The 11,563-nt window shown below is 45.9% G+C and overlaps 1 non-coding gene across 1 annotated transcript; it reads left to right on the top strand.

The window, feature by feature from the left end:
- The first annotated feature begins 3,647 nt into the window (after nt 1–3,647).
- Nucleotides 3,648–3,741, top strand: TRNAI-UAU (transfer RNA isoleucine (anticodon UAU)). The gene is made up of 2 exons: nt 3,648–3,685; nt 3,706–3,741. It is a non-coding gene; the product is annotated as a tRNA-Ile (tRNA).
- The last annotated feature ends 7,822 nt before the right edge of the window (nt 3,742–11,563 follow it).

Genomic DNA, 11,563 nt, shown 5'->3' with positions numbered 1-11,563 from the left:
TTAACTTAATCCTAAAGAGAGGATGGCAGAAGAGTGAGGTTTGGCAGTTCTTCCATCTTGTGGGAAGTACCCCTTATTGGTGTTGGGGGGGGATGGGCTTCCAGGCCAGAAGGTATTACGCACCCCACCCCCAGGCTGCAGCTCCCACCTCCCACTGCCAACCTACAAGTTTCCAAGTTGGAGAATACTAATGACTGTTTTCAGTTTCTGCCTAATTAACACATTCTGTGAAGTATCCGGGGGTGTGTACAGAGAAAACCTGGCCATCTGCTTCAATTCCTCAACTTTCCTTTTAGACTGGTGCTCTTAAATTATTCATTCTTTGGGTGACTTTTTTCAAATGCATGTATAACTTCAGCCTTTTCTCCACTTTGAGTACTTGAGAGGGACCCAAACAATTTTCCTTATTTTTCTTTGTTTCCTTAGATTCAAAGACAGGGAGGGCCTATGATTATTAGAATCAACTAGGAGCTTTTTAAAAATGTTGGTTTCCGGGATCCATCCCAAACCAATGAACTCGATCTCTGGGGGTCAAACTATTCATGGGTATGGTTTTAGGCAATTTTCCAGTTCCTCTGGGAAACCACTGTTCTAAAAATATGGAATAAATGGGGTTGGAGAGTTTTGTGCCCCAGAAGCACATGGCAGCCAAGCCCTGGGATGTTTAAAATGCTATTTCAGGAGCACCTACGTGGCTCAGTCATTTGACTGACTCTTGATTTTGGCTCTGGTCATGATCTCAGGGTCCTGAGATGGAGCCCGGGATCCACACTGGGATTCATGCTCAGCAGGGAGTCTCTCCCTCTTCTTCTGTCCCTCCCCCCTGCTTATGCACTCTCTCTAAAATGAATAAATAAATATGTAAATGCTATTTTAGCATGTTCATGTTATTAATATGGTCTAAAGATTTGTGGAGAGAAGATACACCCACAGGTAAATGGCATTATTCTCAGGTTATAAAAATACATCATTTTTCTCAAATCGCAAATGGAGCCCAGCCATATCAGATTCTTTCCAGAGCAGAATCATGAGAACCTTGAATCATGGAGTTTTCAGAATCATCTTTTTGAGAGAGAATTTGAGCATTCCCTGTAGTCAGTGTCTGAGATGACTTTAATAGGGCATTTCAATTGTTAGCAAATCTCCATCATCTTCCTGAAAAGTAGGTCAAAGGTCCAATGGTTTCCCTGTATTTGCAGTACTATTATGTAGGGAAGGGAAAAAAGTTTTCCTGGACCCTCTTAGGGTCCCTGGCTGAGTCTGAAAATTAAACTGACACAGTTTAACAGGAAGGAAGCATACATGTTTACTTGATAAGAGGTTTATGGGATGTGGGAGCCTTCATAAGGAAATGAAAACACAAGGAAGTGGTTAAAGCTGAGTATTTTTATGCCCAGTTGGACCAAGAGAGGACCGTTGTGGAAAACTATGATAGGCCAAAGGGTACAAGGTAAGTCTAGTAAGCTGAAAGGAATTTCTTGGAGTCCCTTTGTCTTTGGACAGAAGGGTGCCCCTTTCCTCAGGGTACCTCTCACATGACAGTTTTATGATCTGCTTCGGGGAGAGAGCCAGGAGCGGGTCAGAGTGACCTTCCTGCTTCTCACATTTTCTCAGACTCCTTCAGCTTAAAATATTTAATTTGCTAAGTTGCCATATTTTGGGGTAGTGTGTTCTGAGCCCCATCAATTATAAAAATATGTTTATTCCCAAGTTATTGCTCCCCCATTCAAAATATAATATTATAAACTATCTCACAAACTATGGTCAGTCATTCATAATTATGAATTCCATCATGGTTTCTGTCAATCAGGCAATCAAGAGGAAACAGAGAACTTTGCAATGGGGTATTTTTAGAAGGATTTCAGAAAGGGGCTATTTTAAAAAGGTGTGGGCAGGTTGGGGGGAAAGGGGGAGTAGAGGGCTATTGATATCAATTGGTTAGTATCCCAAGGGCCTGAAGGAAAGAGGAAGGAAGCCTTATTGGAACTAGAAGGAAAGATCCACTTGGATGAACTAGGCCGTGTTGACCCCCAGAAAAGAATGCAGAAAAATGAACACTCCAACTTCTGTGTCCTCTCTCATTCTGATCTCCTTCTAGTGCTCCCACCATGAAAATCCAGCTGAAGGCAGAGGGCAGGGGGCCTGTGATGTGGTCCATACAGGCCAGGCTTCCCTAGAAGAGTAGATGGAGGTCAGAGATGTTTATTCTTTTTTTAACATTATTCCAAGCATTTAGCTCTCTGCTTTTTCCTCCGTGAACACGATTTCATGCCCTAATGCCTATGTTGTGTGACAGACTTGTCTTCTCTGATGAAAGTCAGTTTAATCCCCAGTGATACTTCGAGTCATGGTAAGTTTCATCCCTTAAGAACAATAATTCCATAGATACTGGCTCCTATCCAGATCCGGACTTGGAGCACAGGCCCTGAGTGCTGTTAGAGATTTACACAACTCACTTCGAACGGTACCTGGCCTCCTTAAGCTCTGTCCAGGGGGTTAACTGCCAGGGTTCTTATTTAGACGGAATGATCTCTAGAGGTCCAGGCGCCCTGGGTCTCTCTCCAGGACTGTGTGGTGGGGATGTTGGAGGAAACACTCTGGTGCGGCGGCCATCCACCCAGGAGCTTATGGAGCTTCTCCCTGTTCGTCATGTTAGGGCGTTAATACTCGGAAAGATGCCGGTACAGCGGCGAAAGGGGCGGAAACGTCTTCCCTCCCCTGCCCCACTCTCCGTGTGTGTGGAAGGAGAGAGCTTCTCCTTCCAGGTAGGGCTGGTCTATCACTCCCAGTCCTGTTTGGTAGGCACTATGTGGTCAAAAATAGGCAGGCTATCTCTTTCCAGTTCACGGGAATTAGTCCATAAAAGCCAAAAGGCTTCGGATCTTAAGTGTGTGCGCTTTGACAGCTGCCGTGTCCCCAGGTCCGAATCAGACAACTAAGCAAGCAAACGGAGAAATGCCCAAAACTGGCCTTTCTCCCGAGAGGCCCCGGGGAGGGGGCGAGGATCAGGGGCGGGCGCGACGGCGAGACCGAGACAGGTGCAGGGGCGCGGGGGAGGGGATGTGGACACCGCCTTGGCCGAGGTGACCAGCGGCACGAACGAGGACAGGTCACGATCCGGCAGGTTGCCTGATCTGCCGGCTGCCTAATCCGGCTCTGCCTCGGATCGCGGCTTTTAGGCAGGCCCGGGAGGACATGGGCGACGGGAGGCGCAGCTGCCGGGTGCCGCCCGGGGCCGCGCGGAGCCGGGGCTGGCGGACTCGGCTCCCGGGGTCCCGGGGCCGCTGGGAGCATCCCCGAACCGACGCGCCTTGGCCACACGGCTGGCGCCTTCCACGGACGCGTTTCCCTTCTTGCGGCGAAGGCGGGGGGAGCCGGAGTCCGCGCGCGCTCTCTCCTCCGCTGTTGCTCGGGGCGCCTGAAGGACGCGTCCCGGGTCGCCCGTGGCCCAGGGGGAAGAAGCACTGCGCTCTCCCCGGACGGAGGGAGGGAGGCGTGCAGACCGCCCCGGCTCTGCTCCGCAGCCCGGCGGGCGGCAGGTGCGGGGGGCGATCCCGGGGCTCGGCGCGCTTCCGCTGCGGCGCGGGGACGGGCGCGCCCTGGCCCGAGGCTCCGTAGAGCGCGCGCCGGCGCCGCGGGGAAAGCATGCTCCAGTGGCGCAATCGGTTAGCGCGCGGTACTTATACAGCAGTATATGTGCGGGTGATGCCGAGGTTGTGAGTTCGAGCCTCACCTGGAGCATGTTTTCTTCCCTTTGCGATTTCAGATTCTTATTCTAATGCATTTTCCCCCCTCCTCTTCGAAGAAAAAGCTGAAATCTTCGAAGGAAAATTTTATTTTCCATGCTGAGACCGCGGATATTCCCACGATGAAGGAGGGCATTGGGTAGTTTTCGAACCGGAAGAAACCACAGACCAGAGGAGGCAAATGGAATTTACCCAAGGAAGTTCTCCTCCACCTGAGACGGTACAGACATTGCACACCTTCGGAGGAACCCCCTTAGCCGTTACCTGCTGCTTTCTTTAAAGGAGTCCTCAGATCTTAGGGAACTGCGCAGGGGAGCGGAAAACCCGGGTCCTGCGCTCTGCGGTGGTTTGGTCAGCTCCGGGGTCATCTCCTGGGTCAGCTCTCCGGGCCACCTCCCGGGGTCAGCTCTGGGGTCAGCGACCGGAGCTCGGGGAGGTGCGGAAGCCGCCCCCGAACCGGGAAAGAGCAACTTTGCTCGGATGCCACAGGGTGCGGTGAGGTTGCTGAATTCCACCTGTGAAATCTTACTGTGATTTGAGTCTCACCAGCCAGCCTCCAGCAGTCAAACATCGGGTAGGGTGGCTGGGTATGTATTTTCATCAGAAAATAAAACAAGTCCTGTTTGGACAACTACATTCATTCTGACGCTGGATCTGCCGTGGATGATTCAAGGTTACTCTGCTTCGATCCAGTCTCTCCTGGATTTATTCTGTCTCTGGGGGCTCTCCTATTCTGTTCCTTCAGTATGATATTCCTGACAGTTCTGTCCTCCTGATCATATACACATTCTCTGTATTACATTCATGCCCTTGATCATGACCTCTCTGTAGATACTGATGACCGGGTACCATTTCTCCCCCACCTGTCCTCCCCTTTGAACCCAGAGCCAGGCGTCCTGCAGACCAACCTGCTCTTCTGACCGAAATCCCGTAGGTCTGTCACAGCAACACGTGAGAAAACCATCAAACTTCAAGCCACTCCCTCTCCTGTGCTCTTTTTCTCCAATGTGGTCATGTAACAAACATGTAACGCCAGGTGCGTTTCAAGGCAAGGTCACTGCAGCGACTGAGAAAGAGGAAGTCTCTGGGCTTGGAAGGTAAATTCTAGTTGGGAGGAATCCACAGTGACAGCTAAAAGTAAATACACAAGTAGATGCAGTTTTATAGAGCAAACTAAAAACAGGATGGGGAAGAGGAGATCCCAAGGTATGTCTGGGTGCCGTATTAGGTGGGGCTGTTAGGAAGGCCCCCTCTCTGGCAGGTGGCATTTCAGCAGTGGCCTGGAGGGCAGGAAGAAGGTCGTGGATACACACAGTCCAAGACCTGTGGGGACAGAGGGAAGAACCATGGCAAAGGCCTCTCTGTGCGTGTGTCCCCAGAAGCACCCTCAGAGAGCAAGGAGAAAAAGACCTCATATCAGCACGTGTTTCAACAGAAGACACGATCCCATCATTTTCATAAAGCTAACACCTGATGTGACGTTATTTATGATCCCAGTTAAGGCCTGACCAAGCGGCATGTGAGGAAACAGTGTGACAGTAAACTTGTCAGAGGCACAAAGAAGTGTCCCCAGGGGTAAATGCTGCTTGCTCTGGGAGTCTCTGACCTGCAGGGACCAGGCTGTCCCTAGCTTCCATGGCTTGATGTGACAACCCTGCAGTGACTCTGATCACACCAGCTTCTGTGGAGTTGTTCAAAACAGAAAACAGCACTGCAGTTTTCTCATGTCTCCTTTTTAGTAAGTTTCACCGACTTAGTGGCTTAAAACAGCACAAAATTGTTGTCTTGGGGTTTTATAGGCCGGGGCCTAAAGTGACTTTCCCGCACTGAAATCAGGCTGCTGGCTGGGCCGTGGTCTTCTGGATGCTCTGGGTGAGAGTCCTTTCTCTCACCTGTTCCGCCTTCTAGAGCCTGCCCACATTCCCTGGCTCTTAGTCACCTTCTGCCTCCCAAGTCGGCTAGTGAAGGACTCTGGTCTTTGCTTCTGTTGTCACATTTTCTTTTCTGACTCTAACGCCTCTCTTCCATCTTTCAAAGGACCCTGTCATTATATCGGACCCCCTGCATAATGACCTCCCTATTTCCAGATCCTTACTTTTAGCTGGTCTGCAAAGTCCCTTTCGCCCTGCGAGCAGCACATTCCCGGCTTCTGGGGCTTATGCTGGGCCCATCTGTGAGGAGGCCCTACTTGGCTGGGGTCATCACAAACCCTGTATGAGATGAAGAACAGCACCCTCCCTGAGTCTCCTCCTTCACTTGTGGGATCCGTCCTTCTTGGCGCACCTGCCCTGGCCACCACTGATGTGCTTTCCATTGCTATCCTGTTGCCTTTTCTAGAATTTTGAGTAAATGGGGCCATACAGTCTGTGGCCTTCTGCGTTAGACTTTTACTTAGTATAATGCTGTGCTCATCTCTGCAAGGGATTCATTTTTGATTCCTTCTTCTCTGTGTCCCCGTGTTCACCTGTTACCGAGTTGTCCTCATTCTCTCTTACCTCCTAATGTCTATCAGCATTTCCCTGCTCATAGTCCATGTTCCCAAAGGCCTCTGTTCTTGATAAATACCCTCATTTTGCCCTGGCTCTTTTCTCTTTCTCTTTCTCTTCACTTCTCCCCCGGAGACCACGTGCCTGTATTACCCACCCCCGCCCCCATGCTCCCCTGTGAGCTTTGCCTGCTGGGCCAGGCCCCTGATGCATTAGCTCAGGCTTCTCTTTGCTTTCCTCCCTCACTTACTGGATCAGAAGCTCCTGCAGCTTGGGGGGAGGGGGGATGGGGGAGGGGGGACAAGGACTATATTTTAACTGCTTTTGTTTCTTTAGTATCCCCACTCAATTCCTGACTCTCCCTCTCAGTAAACTTTCTCTACCTGTGGTCTCAGGGAGGCCTCTGTTCCTCTGCTCCCTCTATGCCCCCCCCAAACCCCTTGAGGTGAGAGTTTCTTTTGTTTTACTGACTTAATTCATTTCTTTTAGGAAAATGAAGGTTAAACGTAGATACTGAGAAATGAATACTACTAACAAGAGAGTTGTGTTTTGTCTAGCAGTTTCTTTCACTAAAGAATGTAAAGTCAAAGGTCAAAGAAGGGATTTGCTAGTGCAGATAAAAAAAAACAGGAGGCTTGTTTGACTCCTTTCTCTACCTAGAATGCTATTCTTCAATGTACAGGACGGGATTGCTGTGCATTCCAGGAAAAAAATCTGATGGTTTCTTCCTTCTTACTTATAGATGATTTGTAGTATCAAATCTGCATTTACTTCATTGTAAAAAAGATGTATTTATATACACAATTGTCTTTTCTGCTAGTTTGCTTACTGAGGACAATTACCATGACTTTTTTAAAAAAACTTTTAATTACATAGTCCATTATGTGACATGTAGAAAATATTTAAAAATATCCATAGAGTCTCAAAATGGTGCAGTGGCATAAACTCAGAACTTTGGTGGGAGAAGAGGAAGACAGCAAAGAAAGGAGGAAAAAGTGAGGTGGTTTGGATGGGAATGAGGAGGAGGAAAAAAAAATGTGTTTCTTTTGATTGTTCCAGGTGAAAATACTGGGTATTTCAAACACTACAACTCAAGGCTTTTCTAGAGTTGACTTTTGCTTCTGCTAAATGAGGATTAATATATATGCTTGGCTGACAAGGAGAATTGGTAATGAGCTTGTTTTAGGTCCCTTGTAAAGTAACAACCCCCCACCCCTAGACCTCACTCTGCCATCAGAAAGGGCCAGATGGCCTACTTTTAAAAATTTCCTGACCCCAGGCCCCAAGATCATGACCTGAGGGAAACCAGGAGTCCAACGCTTAACCAGCTGCACCACTCAGGTGCCCTCTGTCCAGTCATTTTTTAAAAAAACTATTTATGGAGTGATACAATTTTAAATTGTTCCACAAGAAGCATTTCTTCTAATTTTGACCCTTTGGGTCTCTTTACTATTTGTTTATTTCCCCTGGCTTCCATTTCTATTTCTGGTGCAGACTGAAAAGACCTAGATCCTTAAAAACCTTTGCAAGCGGATTTACCCATTACAAATATGGCCTACTTTTGTGTCTTTGGTCACCTCCAAATTCTGTTTCATATAACAATTCTGTTAATTTTTATTTTTTGCCTAGGTAATACATTCCTGTGGTTCCAGATATCTGTAGGTATAAAGGTCCTCCCTACTCCGATTTTTAAAGAGCAAAGAAGAGACTTTTATCTGAGTCCAAGTTAGGTCAGCTGCCCCGGATTCACAATCTTCACAAAGAAGAGTTCTCTAGGGAGGGAACATCTCGTACAGGGTTATATATGTTTTTTACATTTTTAAAAAGTTACAAATCATCATGATGAACATTCCAGAAAGTTACAGACTTCATGTTGTGTTTTCAGCATGTGCAAGGCAGTATGATTTTAACAGGAACCAGGAAGGTTTAAAAATTTTTCTTATCTTTATGCTTGGAAAGCTCCTTTTTGGTTATTTTCTGTAAGGAAACAGTTGTACTAAGTGCTGGGGCAGAAATAGAGCCCATGCTCTGCAGTTTTGCTGAGTCATTCTGACCTGGGTAAATGTTAGAGGAGAGCTTCCCTGGGAGCTCAGGGGCAGGCCCCTGCCCGCCACCCCCCCTCCCCCAAAGTTGAACATTTCCTTTATTTTACCAATGTTATTAGTTTCTCAAAAAAAAAAAAATAGCATGACTTCCATTCTCTTCTTTGCCGGATACCGTTCTAGCTGAGTGTGTGGAAAGCAGCCTATCCCTTCCCACGTGGCAAAAAAGAGAAGCCTGGCCTTTGCTTCAGCTCTTGGGAGATAATCCATGTCATACCTAACAATTAGACATCTTTTTAGGGTGCATATGGCTACATGTGGTAGTCATGTCAGAAAGACCAACCCTGTGATTTAGGGTGAGGGCTCTGTTACCCTATCAGTCAGCCCGGAGAGTGAGTTCAAGCACACGGGTCATCAAGGGCTTAGGCCAATTTAATGAAGCCCCAATAAAAACTCTGGACATGGAAGTTTAGGTGAGCTTCTCAAACTGACAATACTCTGTGCCTTGTCACACATCGATGCCAGGAGGGTAACTGACCCCGAGGACAACAGGAGTGTCATTTTGGAACTCTGCCAGGGTCTGCTTTATGTGTATTTTCTTTTGGCAGATTTTAATCTGTGTCTTTTCCTTATAATAAGCTGTAACCAGTAAGTATAACAGCTTTGAGGAGTTCTGTGACACCTTCTAGCAAATTATCCAAACCAAAGGTGTTTTTGGGAAACCTCAAAACTTGCAAATAATCTCAGAAGTGAGGGAAGTCTAGGGGACTCTGCCCTCACACTTTGCTGTTTGACGGACTCAGGTGGAAGGCTAAACTCTCTTCTGATTTAACAACGCTTCTCAGGAAACTGATCGATAGTAACTCAGCAAATAAATTTAATTATTTCTAACACCTCTCTTTTTACAATATTAAAGAACAAGTCTTTGCTCATTTTCTAGGAGCCCACTGGGAAATCTCAGCTGGTTTTAGGTGCAAATGTCATAAGGATTTGATTTGAGGAGGAAAAATATCAAACTAGTAAATAGTAAATAGTAATAGCAAACTAGTAAATAGTAAAGAGCTAACTAAGTAGGATCACAAGTTACTGAGAAACAATATATAGCTGCCTATGTATCCAAGTGACAGACGACTTTCCGTTCGTGCTCCCACATGTGAAAAGTTTGGGACTCACCACTCTCATCCTCGGAACAAGAGAAAAGCTGAACACTCTGAAAATCAGTAACTCTCCTTAGCTATATCCGAATATTGAGGTCACAGGGCAGCCTGCTGACCCAGAACCTGGAGAGAGGGGCAGAGTGAATGACTCACAGAAGCAGAGACTCACAGCTGGTGAGAATCATGGACAATGTTAAGGACAGAGAAGGCAGAAACCGGCTGGAAGACAAAATATAAAACAACGATCAAGGGAAATGAATAGAAAATATTTACAAATACAGATCTCTCCTGACTTACAACGGGGTATGTCCCCATAAACCCATCATAAATTGAAAATACTACAAGTCAAAAATGCATTTAATACACTTAACCTACAGAACACAGTAGCTTGGTTTCACCCACCTTAAATGTGTTCAGGATGCTTACATGAGCCTCGAGCTGGGCAGTAATCTAACACAAAGCTTATTTTGTAATAATGTGTTAAGCATCTCACACAGTTCACTGAACACTGTACTGAAAGTGGAAACAGGATGGCTGTCTGGGGACAGAATGGTTTTTAGTGAGTGAGTAGGTGGTTGGCCCGAGTGGTCCTGTGGCTGACCGGGAGCTGCGGCTCGCTGCCCGGCGTCACCAGAGAGGACCCCACCCACATCACAGCCTGGGAGAAGATCAAAAGTCAAAGCACGATTTCTACTGAATGTGTATTGCTTTTCACCACTGTCAGTTGAACCATCGTAAGACAGGGACCGTCTGCACAGAAATCCCCCCTTACACACGGCTTCACTTTTGACAGTTTCAGTTGCTGGTGGTCCACGGAGACCTGATAATCCTCCTTCTGACACGTCATCAGAAGGTCAATAGTAGCCTCATGCTACATCTCAGTGCCTACTAGTCATTCAACTAATGCATTATGCAAATCCATCGAACTGTGCAATGCAAAGAGTAGATCCTAAGGTAAACTGGGGCTTTAGCTAGTAACAATGCATCAATCTTGGTTCATCCATCATAACGAACATATCACAAGACATTAATAATAGGGAAATCTCTGAAGTTGGGAGAAGAGGGGATATGGGAACCTAGTGCTTTCCATACAATTTTTATGTAAATTTAAAATGCTCTAAAGGATAAAGTCATTTTAAAAGGTCAACATAAGAGGTAATATGCATAGAGGAGAATGCTGCAGTGTGAGCCATGTGTAGATGTGTGCCCTGCCGGCAGCATGGAAGGCTCCTAACATACTGAGAAGACAAGGCTGTGATTTTTTAATTTTTTATTTTTCCTCCTTCTATACCTCACTGCTTAGTAGCATCTTTCTTGAGAGGCTAGAGCATGACCTTTCAAGAAAAGTGACCATGAATCAGGTCAGAGTGTTAAGTGTCAACATGAAATATTTATACTTTGCAGCATCAACCATTTTTCAAGTATTACCTAAAACTCAGCTTATGTACTTGTATGGAGCTAAATTTTATGAGTAGACTACATAGCAAAGTTTTTTTTGGAGATTTCCAGAGCTACAACACTTTTTTGAGGAATCCTGAAGGCTCCTGAAAGTCATAAAAAATGAGAAAGCAAAACATGTCTGTCCTCCCTATATGAAGAACTTTAGGAAATAGCTTGTTAACATGTAGGTAAATGTCAGGAAACATTTCTAACAAAATTGAACAAAGTAGGAGTAGAACCATGTTGAGTATTTACATACTCCTACCTTGATTTTGAAGGACCTGTACTCGCTAAATTTTATTAATAGTACTTACTAATAAAATTTTACACTTATTTCTTAGAGTTTCTTATTTTGGGGGGCCAGAAGTGAGACGATCTTGTTATAGTTATGACAGAGTGAAAATTAAAAAAAAAAAAAACACCTCATAGTCTCATAGATAATATTTTACCCAAATTTTTATCCCCTCTCCAAAACATTTTGTGAGCCCTACTGTGGGCCAAATGCTGTTTGTTAAACTAAACTGAACACAGTATATTAACCCTCAAAAGCTCCATCCCTCTTTCTTCATGACCTACTAGGTGTAAACCATCCCTGGAAACAAAGATGTGGCGTTGCTTGGCCTTTGGAATAATTTTTGAATCTGTAAATGTCAATTTGAGCAGAAAACAAACATTGACACGTAAGCATTATT

The sequence above is a fragment of the Lutra lutra genome, chromosome 6 (assembly GCF_902655055.1).
Source record: "Lutra lutra chromosome 6, mLutLut1.2, whole genome shotgun sequence".
Classification (NCBI taxonomy): Eukaryota; Metazoa; Chordata; class Mammalia; order Carnivora; family Mustelidae; genus Lutra; species Lutra lutra.
This window is presented reverse-complemented; position numbering and strand designations above follow the sequence as displayed.